At 44.2% G+C, this 14,414-nt stretch overlaps 1 long non-coding RNA gene across 1 annotated transcript in view; it reads right to left on the bottom strand.

Moving 5' to 3' along the window:
- LOC135911935 (uncharacterized) overlaps positions 1–13,217 on the bottom strand; it is a 34,046-nt gene extending 20,829 nt beyond the window's left edge. Inside the window, exons 1-2 of the long non-coding RNA XR_011514349.1 lie at positions 13,064–13,217; positions 2,587–2,753 (exon numbers count right to left, since the gene is read on the bottom strand). This is a non-coding gene — a long non-coding RNA (uncharacterized lncRNA). The remainder of the gene's footprint in view (positions 1–2,586; positions 2,754–13,063) is intronic.
- Positions 13,218–14,414: the final 1,197 nt, after the last annotated feature.

Raw genomic sequence — 14,414 nt, forward strand, 5'->3', positions numbered from 1 at the left:
TTTCTGTACCCAGCCTATAATGTCACTGTTGGATCTAGAAATGCCATTCCAAACGACGGATGCGTATTGAAGTTGAGGGAAACAGATTGCTTCGCACAACTTGCTTCTGAAAACATCAGCAACAGAGTGCATACTTATGCCCTGGTCGCATCCCTCCGCAATTCTAAAAGCCTGTGGTAGTATATTTGCCCTGGTATAGACATCTATATTTAATAACTCCTCGAATACTTTCACTTTTCGAAACACGTGAAAATTGCACGGTGTTTTGCTGTATTTAAGTCTGGCTGCAAAACCGATGTCTCGAATTGTCGCGCAATTTTTTATTCATTGCTCGCCTAATGTTTCTGAGCTTGCTCATCGCGGCATAGTGTATTTTACTGTGAAGACCTCAATGATGCCGAATCAGCATCGATTTCTCAATGACCGCACCTATCAGCTATCACAAACCTCGCATGTTTCATGACACAGATCTCCACACCGGTACTTCATAAGGGGGCAAGTTGACACCATTTACTGTCACTTCAGGAAAGCCTTTGTTGTAGTCTGTCACTCACTGCTTCTGGTTAAGCACTTTGGTGTCAACTCGTCAATGGTCAATCCCTTGCGCAGATATGTTCTTGATGGATTATGTTATATTAACCTCAATGGCAAAACAAGTTTATTTTACATAACAGCAAGCGACGTCCCTCAAAAATGAGTATACGGAGCGCTCTGTTTTTCTAACTTTTATTATTGATGTTCTTTCCGCTATGCGGAATACTTGGTTCCTTCTATCTCCCGATGACATTAAGATTTTAAGGAAGTTCATACTGTTGATGACTGTTCCATCCTGCAGTCTCACCTGTTTTGTTTGTTTGTTTTTTTAAATGGTTAAAAAACAGTAAGTAGCCTTACCTTGAGTGCTACTAAAACCAAAGTCAGGAATTTCACAAGCAAAACAGCTAGCATTGCTTTTTCTTACTGTGTACGATTGAGTAAGGTGTGCGACATGAATGATCTCGGTGTACTTTTTGATGCAACCTCACACTTCTTTGCTCACACTAAAAACGTTGCAATATGGCGTATGCGTTCTCTTGGCTCTTTTTGCACAATATCGAGGAATCTAATTATCCCACACTGCTAAGAAAGCTGCACACAATAGTCTGTCTTTTTGAACTTGAATACGCGTCGTTCTTCAAGAATGGCAGTTCTAGAACCAACAGTGACACTACCGATGGAGTAAAAAAATTAGTATATATCTTCATCGCTTTCCTAAAACGGACACTGGATCTTATTCTAGCACTTTTGCATTATTGCCATTCCCCATCGCCGTCGACGTAATCGCGCATACCTTCTGTTTCCTTTCAAACTCCCTCACGATATTCTCACCTGTCCCCAACTCCTCCGTTGTACCATGTTTCGTATTTCGCGCAAGATCACCAGAGAAATAGACCTTTCCACGTTGGTGCCTGTCATCTCCCACGCTCTGTGGTCCGCAGAATACTGAGCCTTTATTAGGCTTATTATCATGATCTCCATATTTTCATAACTCGCTGTCATTGTTCTTTCTCGAGCTTTCCGTTCTTTTGTCAAAGCTTGAAAAATTGTTCAACTGCCCTTCTTCTTGTGCTTTTGTATTCACCTTGCACCTTGTTGTATATACACTATTTTAATATCTTATAATTGAATATACTTACATTCCCCTGCATTATGTTTTGGTTTTGTTGTGTTGTTTTCTTTAGTGCATGCAGGCGCCAGCACTCAGACATCACGGTTGTTCCTGAGCGCGGTAGATAAAATATTGACTGACTGATTGATAATTTAATAATATATGGGGTTTTACGTGCCAAAACCACTTTCTGATTATGAGGCACGCCGTAGTGGGGGACTCCGGAAATTTTGACCACCTGGGGTTCTTTAACGTGCACCTAAATCTAAGTACACGGGTGTTTTCGCATTTAGCCCCCATCGAAATGCGGCCGCCGTGGCCGGGATTCGATCCCGCGACCTCGTGCTCAGCAGCCTAACACCATAGCCACTGAGCAACCACGGCGGGTATTGATAATTTACATTATTAATATTATTATTACTAACTCTATCTATTATTGTAGTTATTACGCCATAAGAAGTAAGCGTCACCATTGTATGAGTTGTTGACTAAATTTCTTGTGGCATTTTTATTTCAATGCATACGGAAATGTATCTATCGTTATATGTTACTCATTAGATTTTCAATATTTTAAAAAATTCGCTTGACGAGTATTTTATGTCCTAATCTTTGTCTCAGTAGTACTTCACACCCATTCCCTTTTGTGACCTACTATGGACCATAGAAGTATCGACATAAATAGTTATATACGTGAAAAATAATTCTACTTTTGCTTAGCTTTGTTGTTCCTGTGTATACATGTTGTTATGACCTAATTATCAATCGAAGGTCCCTCTCTGCAGCCATTCATAATGGTACCTTATTCTCGATACATGTACTAAATGTCGATATGCTGAATTGATCAAAAATTTAAACTGAACCTCGCCAACCACGTTGTGAACGCATGGAATTTTTCATGTAATGAAAATGTGTTCGAGTTTTATGCGAAGAATACTTACACTGAACCGTCCTTCGGGTTAAGCGATCCAAAGTTGTTGACTGTGTAATTTTCTTTTTCGTTAACCGAAATAAGTTCAGTGAAGACACATCTCTGCTTGTAGCCATAGAAAGGTTCCTCCTCATAGGTCCTCATGTACAGGTAATATTTCCCTGGTGTAATGAGTGACTGCAAAAGAAAAGGTTGATTATGGTTTTCTTGCACTTTCCAAAGAATATTGAAGTCCAGTCATAAAGTGAGATGTAGCTCTACACGAAATTATAATGAGATAGAACGAGATTAATACTAGCTGACTATGTAAAGACATATTTGCGGACATGTCCTAAATGTATTTGCTGTAAACGCTGTTGTGAGCAAAAGAATTGCTCTTAGCCATGTCGGTGCTTGGGCTTACCAAGTATATTGTCCCGGTTCCGAGCAGAGCAACATCAAGCAGGGTAACAGGAGAAAAGTGAGATGCAGAGAAGTTTTAGCTAACAACTGTTCAATTGCAGACAGATGCAAAACGAAGGAGGCTTCCACGCACACCCAGTGCAGAGAATATGCGACCTAAAAACAGAGAATCGCAAAATCTGTCTAGTGAAAAGGCACATCTCCAGAGAAACCACCGTAATCGATGTATTGCTGTGATAGCTTGCAGTTCTCAGAATAAAGTCAACAAGAAGACCCCAAGAACACTGCCGAACTGAAGACGGTGCTGTATCAGACACTGAGCACCCTGATATACTGCCGTTGCAGCACAAATAAACACTCCAAGAGCAAACGCATCGATAAAATTGCTCAACGTCATACATGTATAAAGGACGTCACATTTTCCAGTTGAAGGATTAAGGTGGCATTGACAAAATTTTTGTTTGTTTTGATTCTATGTACAACATTGGATAGGTTTTCTTTTCTATCTCCTGATATTCTCTTTAGAACTTTGGTTAAAAACCATAAAGATCGACGAGTTTAAGCGTAGGACTGTATTCTTATTTAGACAATGCAAGACGGCGACCGCTATAGCTCCTGGTTTTGTCTTTGCCGCCTACATAGAGCATACGTTTGCATAGAGCACCCGCTGATAGAGTATCATCCCAGTGCTACAGTACACTTAGCTGTGTACTTTGCTGTAGTGGCTAGAGGGGCACATGCCACTATCGGCTGGGCTGCGCTGCGTATGACCGAGCGGCACTTTTTCATCTCAACGACAGGTGGTGCAGTCATCGTCACCTGCGGGTTTGTTGTCTTCAAGTGCTGACACTGCGTAATGGCAAAATAACAGTCATTGTTTCGCTCCTGGATGCACTACCGCAGGATAGGTCTCACCCAGAAAATAAAGGAAAAAGGCCTCTATCTCCGCAGCCCGCCCCAATAATGAACGCCGCCAGGCTAGGGAAGGTTCCATTTCACAAGCTGACAAGCTACTGGACAAGAACTGCGTTGTGTGTGAAGTTCACTTCAACAAAGTTTATAGCTCGCAGCTACGCACATGCAATCAACGGTAAAACGGTGGAAATTCGCCTTGACCCCCTTTCTCTAACACCCGATGCCACTCCAACTTCGTTCCCCAAAGTCTTTGGGTACCTTTCCAAGAGGCAGCCATCAAAAAGAAAGACAGCTACTTCGACTGGATCGATACCGCGCTAGCGAAAGAACGACAATCATTCTGATGAGCTTGATGACGGTGTAGTCAGTGTCGTCCCATCAACTCCACATTGCGACAACAGCAACAGTGCTACAGAAGCAGGCTTCCCAGGTAAACTCTGGGTAAGACACCTGATTTCAAGCGTCCCGAACGTTGTGTCATTTTTTGCGTGTGCGGCCAGAGACGAAACAGTAATTTTAGAACTTACTTCTGTGTTCTTGCACACTTGTAGTTTTCCACTGCACTGAGTGCGTACACGGATCACTTGTGAATAGGGTCAATGTTTGCAGCGTTATCGCTGAGGAGTTGCTGTTTCAGATAGACGCTATGACTGCCTGTGAAGGGCTGGAAATGCTGATGAACATTGAGAATGCCAAAACAAAATATAAACTTTATGAAGGGAAATGTTACAGCATCAGATGTTGCGGGATATCTTTAAATGAGGCGAGGCGCTTGTAATGTAGGTACCTTCGGAAGTTGCACCTGAATCAATCCTGCTACAAGCGCACAAGAGCCAGACACGCTAACGTTTCACGCAAGCTAGCAAGGAACAGTGCACAACTTCAACGACAGAGGCTGAGCACTGGCAAGCTGAGTGACACGGTTAAAGGAACGGAACATGCTCATTTTGAAACAAAGTTGGCAAGCTTGTCGAGAAAGCAGGAAATGCATGTTCGAACACGCTTTGAAGCTTCAACGAGGAAAGGCAAAACGGAATGAATTTTGAGCAGCGGTGCATCTTAGAATGCCTTGTGATGCATATGGAGAGCCCACAACTTGATGAGCCCATTCGAAAGCACAACGTAACGGTCTTTCTGAGTCTTTTATGCATGCAGTCTTACATGTGCCAGTATAAGTGGATATGTGATGAATTAAAAGGTGCTCGCGGCAGTATACCCAAGAAGACAAAGGGCATTGCAGACAACATGGAGTCATCCTTCTTTACGACCTTAAGCGCTCAGAAAACTTGAGGGTCAACAGAAATCGACAGATTGACGGAGTCACTGACCTCGGCAAGTAGAGGTCTGGAGGGCAACTAGGGGTGCATTGTTACCATAGGCTGCCGATTTTATTTCGGCCATTCACCGGCAAAGGGTAATAAATCTTCAGGGTTTTCCACTCACGAGGTGGATCTGCTGTCCAGAATAATTGTCGATGCTGTGATCTATCCTGAAAAATCTATTGATTTCTTAACATGTGACCGCCTTTCTCAGAGTAGAATCATGTGGAAAACTTTGCACCTAGTGGATATCTCTAAAATAGAATGTTTCAAATCCCGCGCTCAGTGGACACAAGCCGATACCTACATTTCATTTCAGACTTTCCCGATCTTGTGAACTTTATGCGTAATTCCATAGTATCGAAAGGGCGCTAGACGCCTAAGGAAAAATAGACAACGAGTATGTGAAGGAAGCATCGAAGTTTGACACTGCGAATACAATTCGGCTGAGGGCAATGCGATATGCAACTATGGTGGTTTGCCAGCCTAATAGATTTGAAAAGATGCGAGTGAACATGCAGTTTCGTTTCTTCAGCCACGAGGTATAGAGATGCCTTTATATATGCAAGAATAAAGTGGATACCCGCTATTGTTCTGACAGTGCAACGGCAATATCATCGTTTTTTCTTTATGGTAAGGGACCTAATTGATTCGATGGCGGCTTGGTGCAGCCAGAAGAGTTTCAGGCGAGACAGTCAACAAGCCAAAGATATCAAAAAGTTCTGAGATATACTTGATGTGCACGAGCAAGAATTTGGAAACCAGGGTGGATTCCTGAGGAAGGAGCAGCTGAAGGCATCCACGTAACCCTTTCCAGCACCTTCTCTCTGTTCGCTAAAGTCACAGAGACCTTGGTTTCAATAACTTTATGACCTCCTGTTGGCACCTATTCTGTAACCCTAATGGTCCAACGGTTATCTAACCGGCGCATTACATGACCTGTCCAGCTTCTTTTTTTCTCTTTATGTCAATTAGAATATCGTCTATAGCCGTTCGCTTTCTGGTCCAAACCGCTCTCTTTCTGTCTCTTAACGTCATGCCTAGCAATCTTCGTTCCATCGCTCTTTGCGCGGTCCTTAACTTGTTCTCAAGCTTCTTTGTCAGTCTCCAAATCTCTGCCCCATATGTCAGCACTGGTAAAATGCGCTGATTGTACACATTCCTTTTCAATAATACTAGTAAGCTTCAAGTCAGGAGTGGGCAATGTCTGCCGTATGCGATTCAACCCATTTTTCTCATGGTCAGGGTTCCCTGTGATTAATCGACCTAGGTAAACGTACTCCTTCCCATGCTCTAGAGACGCAATCGAGGACGACAAAAGACTAGGTGGAGCGATGAAATTAGGATATTCGCGGGCGCTAGTTGGAATCGGTTGGCGCAGGACAGGGTAAGGTTGGCGCAGGACAGGGCAGGGAGGGGCCTCTGTACTGCAGTGGACATAAAACAGGATGATGATGATGATAATGATGATAATGACGACGACGACGATGATGATGATGATGATGATGGTGGTGGTGGTGGTGGTGGTGGTGGTGGTGGTGCTGGTGGTGGTGGTGGTGGTGGTGGTGGTGATGATGATGATGACTTTAAGTCCGTGGTACCTCACGTTTGTACCAGGACCCACTTGAAAACTTATTTGATATATTAAGGCAAATGTCAAGCTGCAATGACCACCCGACCCCGGCACAATTCTTCGTTTCTGTGGACTGCCTCAATTGTTTCGTTTGGCCCGATCACCTACACCAGCGGCATTATGTCACAAGGAGTTCTGAGCAGCCTTCTTGATCCACGCCACTGTAACAATTTTTCTTTACATGCAGAGAAAGCTGGATGATCTTGAATGATGTTCACGGGATGGTAAGGACATGTGATTCCAAGCCAGATCATGGTGACATAATCAGATAAAAAAGTGACACTCGGATAACGTGCTACGATAGCGGGCATGTGCCGAGGTAAATGTTAATGAGAACAAAGTGCGAAGACTGTTGTCAGCTGTTGCTTCATTGAAAAAAATTCGCGCGTGCTTCCGGAAGAGTCGTGCTTTCCAACCGCATGGATCGAGGAGGCCTACTTTACAACTCTCAGGCAATAAAGGACTTGGTTTCTGCGATCGAAGGGGCCTTCATGCATTGTTTTGGTTATAGTAAGTTGAAAGCTGAAAGCATCATGAGCCTCATTTCTTGCTTCTAAATAAATAAGCTGAATATGGTTTGTGCGCAAGAGAGCGTACAAATCGCCAACCAAGTGATACGGTTTTTTGACATAACGACGTTGCACTTCCTTGCCACAGGAGAGGACGCATCCAGACAAGGAGAGCGAGAAAAAATGAAGTACCACAAGCTGAGGCGCACAACATAACTGCCTTTATATCAGCAAGGACAACGCAAAGCGTTTGTTTTTATATATAAAGAGCAGGAATTGTGGACATCAGATAGTGTGCCCACCAATTCTGTATATATCTGAACCGCACTTTCCACCTGACAATTATTGAATGCATTACATCTTGTTGACAGTTCCCGTGTATATGTCTCATTATACTATATTTAATTTGCATTCCATTTCGTGTCGTATTCTTTGTTTAAGAGCTAACAGCCATGTGTATACAGTTGTCTGCATTACTTTATTGCAATTAAATATTCTTTCTCTTTTCTAGGACATCTATGAATGGTGCCACACGCGAACTTGGTTCTTTGCAGGCTTCTAATATTGGATAACAAATTTATCTTTGCGCTCCCATTATGCTCAGTTTCGACAATTGGTGCATACAGTTCCACATTTTCTTGCAAAATTAACAAACTTGACGCGAAAAGAAATAATCCTAGTTCACTCAAGCAGCTCCTTTCAAGTGCTGAGGCCCACACCATCCAGTAGACTATGAGGACAAGCGCCTGTCGGCCAAGGCACTAATAAAGTAACGCCAGACAGACCTGCATACGGGACTCCCTAATAGTACCTTACATGCAGAGGCGGCACTGCAAAACCGCAAACGACGGCCTAGCGCGCAAGCTTTCTTTGTTCGGTGCAAATATTAGTTTCATAAGCGTTGCACTGTGCGCTAAACTAAAGCACGGCAATAATATGATTAACATTTCCTAGTACGTTTGGCCAGCTGCAGTGATAAAGCCACCCAGTGTTTAAAATTATTTTGCGATACGATGCGCGTCAAGAAGTCGTGGAACGAAAAAAGCACCTCACAGCGTAACCACCTTAGCCAGTGTGCAAGCGGTACCTCGGATCCGACAGCAGCGCCGTAGCATCGTCCTGAACAAATGTTGCCTCTATGGCACTCCGATGCCGACAGCTCCCCCTCTAGCCACCACAACGTTGCCGCCTACGGCGAATACCACAGTGCCTGGGATATTCTGTCTAGTTCACTGAATGCAGCCGTCCGCGTTGTCATCGCGGTGACGCCTTCTCCTAGCTAACGCGCGGTGGTGCTGCCAATTCTTTAAAGATTTAAGGAGCGATAGCGGATAATAGGAGGCGCTAATGGGGGTGCGTGACGGACGTGTTTTTCGAGGGCGACGAAAGCATAAGTTCTTGTGCATGCTTTGAATTTGCTTCTGTTTCTTCAGTTTCCTCATTTCTTATGCATTTGAAATTACCTTGCTAGTTTTTTTTTTCTTTTTTCGCGGCCTACGCGAGTGCATTTGGTGTGTATTTGGTTTTGCGAGGTAGTGTGAGCGCCCTTTCGTGCCGCCTGTTTGGCACATGCAAGCATGCGGGACGTTAAATCTGTACAGTCTTTAAGTAGTAGTTTGGAAGTTGCACGACTATTAGCTATTAGTGGTTTTGGTTTGTGTGCATTGGGATTAGGAATGTTGCTTTGGCAGGACAGTGAGAGCGTGGCCGCGGGTTTGAACACGTGCGAACCCGTGTCATACCGTAAGTATGTGCGGCGTTTATTGGTTTTAAAACATTAGTGCCAATTACTTTGCGTCATTTTAAGGATTTAGGTTCTCAGCGTACCAGCCTTTGCTAGTAGGCACATCCTCTGAAAGCTTCGGTGTTGCATTAGAGAAAGCTGAGTTCAACACACGGCAAGAAAGACAGTAAAACGTACAGTACGAGGGGTCCTTGCCCTCCTACCTAAAGGTAAACGAAGGGAAGGATGAGATTGGAGAGGACATCCAGTGCGCCGGCCGACACGGTAATGTCGATGCTTGACTAAAGAAAGTGGAGGATTTCTAAGATGAGCTTGTGGACAGGTCGAAAAGCTCAAAGTGAGCTAATCATGGAGCGTGATGCATGGAAGGCGGTGGAAAAAAAACTTCAAGCAGCTGAGGAAGAGCTGAACAGTGCCGCCATCATAAATGACAATGGTTGTGACAACTGAAGGTTGTCTCCTGGAATGACAGGACAAGCAGTATCGACACAGCACGGGGAATACGTGCAACGTGGAGGGGTGGGGCGGGAGGGGATTAACTGGGGTAAATGGCAAGAGCGTCACCTACCTTGAAGCAGTCACAAAGGTAAAGCAGACACGCAAGGGTCAATGCCCCTTGTAAAGTCTAAAAAACAGAAAAGATGACAAAGGGAAGCAGGGAGTAGCTTCGCCCATAGGAGTGGGTGAAAGTGTGACAATCACTGGAGACTCACACCTGGCTAGGCACTCAGAGGGAATTGTAGAGAGGGTGGAAGGCGACAAAAGAGAGGTAGTAGAGACATTTATAGGGTGGACATTGGGCTTTCTCTACGAGCAATGAAAAGAAAAGCTCGTGGAAAATACCCACGGATGTATCCTTGTTGTATTAGCAGGTGGGCTAAATTACGTGCTAAACAGAAAAGGGGCTGTACTAGCCCAGAACATGGCGAAGGGGGTAGACAACTTGCGCGAGCTGTCCCCTCAGGTGCAGATCGTGGTGTGCACGGTGCCTGTACTTGACAGTAACGTACAAATAGCCGTTGTGACTGCTAATGAGGCTACATCGACAATGAGCCGAGAGAAAGGTTTCGAGGTTTTAGAAGTAAACAGGAAAATGAGAAGGTATGGCAGTTTTCCAGGAGACGGGGTTCGCTTAAATCGCAAGCTTGGACGAGAAGTTGGCAGGGGACTTGCTGGTCGTGCGGTCGCTTTTTTAGGGGCCCCACGGGCGCTCAGGAGGCCAGGGCAGGTAGTAATTAAGAAGAAGCTCTTTTAGGGGAACTTCAGAATAGAATCACCGTCAATATAAAAGGAGGAAAAAAAGAAAGAGAGCCCGTCATGCACTAGGCTACATAAACATTCGGTGTGGCAGAAGAAAGTAAAAGTCAGTAAAGATGGAGGAGCAGTTAAAATGAGAAATAATAAGAGCGTATGCCCTTATAGAAACGAACCTCGAAGACTCACAAGAACCGCGAGCGATTGAGAATTATGTTTGGCAAAGGTGCAACAGAACAAAATCAGAAAGCAAGGGTGGGGCAGTCGGTATGTACATCCATAGGAGCCAAATGGGAAAGAGTAAATTAAAAATTTCAAGAGCATCTTTGGTTATCAACCACGACGAGCGGAAAGAAAACTTGCTGGAGTTACATATTTGTGGACTGGAAATAATTGTAGAGAGAAGTATCAAGAGTAGGTGGAGTGTCGAAGTGTTGATATTAAGGGCTTCAGTAATAATGCCGATATTATCCTATTAGGCGACATGAATACTCACATGCAGCATCCAGATGGACATGCTGACAGCAACGGGAACTCAATGCTACATCTTTGTGAGCGACATAACCTAGTTATTGTGAATAAAGGACGTAAGTGTGATGGGCAGACCACGTGAGAAGTGGCAGACCGGCAATCCACCATTGATTACTATTTGATGACAGAACAAATTCATGATAAGTTGACAGAAATGGTCATTAACGAGGAAGGGTGCAACAGCGTAGCTCGTAACCATAAGCACACCGATTTGAAGGTGGGATATGTAGTTGGGGAAGAGAGCAAGGAGCGAAGAATGGCCAGATCAAGTTTCAACTCTGAACAAATAACAAATAATTGCCACAAGAATCGAAGAAGAACTTGGCAAGTGGTCCAACCAAAAGTGGGCATATAGTGATTTAAGTGTAATTATGACAGAAAATTGCAGCAGAAGCAACATGCTTGCTGGAAAGGAAAAAAGAAACCAAACAGCTGGGGGAACATGACGAAACCAGAATCGATCGCCGAACGACAGAACATACCCCGAGAGCACAGGCAGGGAAAGGAGCGCAGTTGCCGGGGGATGAAGTAGCCAGACAATGGGAATTATACCGCGAGAAAAAGAATAGATTGTTCAAGTACTGGTCCAAGCAAAGCTCAAAGGTGAAAGTGAACATTGGTTGTCTGAAGTTCGTGAGAAAAAGAAGGCCGCATTTAGAATTTTTCGGAACCAAATAAAATTATGATGGAACAAGTCTAAAACAATACAACATATCCTACACAAAGATAGAAACAAGCTGGATGGGGACGCGGCATTAAATTACATCCGAAAAATAACAGCCGAATCTTTCCAAGGCAATGGCGAGGTTGTATTTGAGGGGAAGAAAAGCATGAAAGTGAACGAGATGGAAAAAGAAGTGGTGCTGACAAATGTCAACTGAGATAAAGGCCAAGAGAAAACTCCTGCGTGCACGGCCACAGAGCCAAAGTTCCCGCTAAGCTGAATAATGCATTAGGAATAAAATGTAAGGCAGCTTTGTTGAAAGCAGTACTAAAAAAAGTTTAAATGATAGACGAATACCAGACAGTTCACGACAAAGCAGAATGAATTTAATTTATAAAGGTAAGGGGTGAAAAGACAGAATGCGCTCATATGGACCGGTGACCATTACATCAATAATAAAGAGGTTAGCAATGCAGGCGAATACATTAAAGCGGCAAGCATGGACAGAGAATAAGGGCATATTGGGAGAACTTCAGAATGGCTTCAGAATAGGTAGGCATGTGGATAACTTATTTGTCCTTACTTAGTGTAATAAAATATACAGACTAGAAAAAAAATGTTATATGTGGCATATATGTTACATCTGGCAACAGGTCAGCTTTGTATATGCCGCTTCTTGTAAGGGACGACTGGCGTTCACCATCGTGACTGTCCATGGTCGGCAAAGAACCACGAATGCGGCCTCGGTTTAGACCAGGGACTCAGAAATTGCTGAACGAATGGCTATTGCACTAGCCCTGCTGGATATATCACGGGATGTCATCTATAGCGATTAAAGTTCTGCAGTGAGAGAATTAGATACTGGCACCGCTTCCAAACAAGCCCTCGGACTTCTTGGGGGCAAGCCAATCACGCACCACTTCATTTATTGATTTCCCAACATCAGGGTCAGATAGAGGCTGCTCCTCCCAACCTCAACTGGTCTGCTCATGGGGCTGCGCGCGAACTTGCCAACCGGACTACCAGCGACCAATCGGAAGCCGACTTCCCAGAGAACAGGGACACGCACTCCACCTGCAATGTGATTACTAAACACTACTATCTCTGCCGTAGAACCTACTTCGTTCCTCATCCGCGGCTCGGTAGAGCTCAAGCATTAACACTCCGTCTGCTACAAACGAATACGTATCTAAATGCACCGCTCCTGCATAAAATCTATCCAGATACTTACGCCGATGGTACTTGCCGCGAGTGTGGAGAAATAGCCACGTTAGAACACATGCACTGGCGGTGTGCCTGGTCACGCTATATAATTGACAACAGCTCCACCAGATGGGAGGGTACAATTGGCCAGATGGGAACATGTTATAGGGTACAATTCCTCACAAATACGTTCGTTTCCACATAGAACAAGGCATTGTTAAGTGTGATGGAATAACAACAAGAGGAAACACTGTATTCTTCTGTATTCAAATTTGCATTTTAGTCGTACAATATTGGGCAAGAGTATGCTTACCTTCCATGCATCCTGATATTTGGCTAGCTCTGGTCTGCGTTCAATAAGCTCCGCTTGGCCCAAGTAAGCAGTCGTGGCAAGAAGCGTCACACCAAGCAGAGAAAAACCCACAGTTTATTGTGGGGTATACATAACGCCAATATGCGCTGAAAATGCGTTCTGCCAAGAAAAGAAAACGCGCCGTATGACACATTGTGCAGAATCATAAAGAATGAACTAGCAGTTTCGCACGAAAGGTGATGTATTGATAGCGACAGCAAAAGCATGATACTCATACAGCAAGTAGGGCTTATATTTAGAACAGAGCTTAAACAGCGCAAAAAAGACGAGGACACAAGGAAACAAATACCACAGACAAGCGCTGACTGCCGACTGGAAGTTTATTTGAAATTCACCGGACATTTATTCTTTCCTCATCATAGGCATGCGCCCACCAGTCGTAAAAACATCTGCAAATCCGCAACATTCTAATCTTTCTTCCAAAAATGGTATGTCTTTTCCCGACAAGGCAAGATAGGGAGTGCTTACATATTTCTTTCCTTCCTTTCTAATGTGAAAGGCTTTAATATTTCCCTTTCCCTCTTACCTTTTTCTTTCCCTATGGATTTTGTATTTTCAAATAAGGGGGTGCAGAGACACTTCTTACAGTGTCCGGCTAAATGACTCCCATAGCCATTCTGTAGGTTACTGCTGTGCTGACGAGCTGTTCCATTGAAGCCCAGTTGAGATTGTGGTATTTGTTTCCTTGTGTCCTCGTCTTTTTCGCGCTGTTTAACCTCAGTTCTAAGTATGAACCAACTAGCTAATACTAGGGCTTGTAGTTTTCTGTGCAGCATAGGTTGCAGAAAATATTCGCTTACGAACTATTCAAGCGTGTTGTCACGCGTCCATAGACAAACCTGAATTCTGTTCATTCGATGACGGCGAGCCCTCGTGGTTACTGGCGCTAGAGGAGTTCGCCAGCAACCACGGTGGTATTCTACCAGCAACCGATGGTAATCTACCCGGCATGGTTGCTTAGTGGCTATGGTGTTGGGCTGCTAAGCGCGAAGTTGCAGGATCGTATCCGGCCACGGCCGCCGCATTTTTATGGGCGTGACTTGCTAAAACACACGTGTACTTAGATTAAGGTGCACTTTGAAGAGTCCCAGGTGGTCCAAATTATTTGTAATCTCCCACTATGCCGTGCCTAATCATCAAATCATGAATTTGGCGCGTAAATACTCAAAATTTAATGGCCTTCTATGAGCACGTTGTGCACATGCGCAGCACTCCTGATCTGGCATTCACGAACGTAGCATTGAGCGGCCTCTTTTCAGTTACCTTTCGTGTTTCGGTTTCCGGGAGCACT

This window comes from Dermacentor albipictus, chromosome 1, assembly GCF_038994185.2.
Source record: "Dermacentor albipictus isolate Rhodes 1998 colony chromosome 1, USDA_Dalb.pri_finalv2, whole genome shotgun sequence".
Taxonomy (NCBI): domain Eukaryota; kingdom Metazoa; phylum Arthropoda; class Arachnida; order Ixodida; family Ixodidae; genus Dermacentor; species Dermacentor albipictus.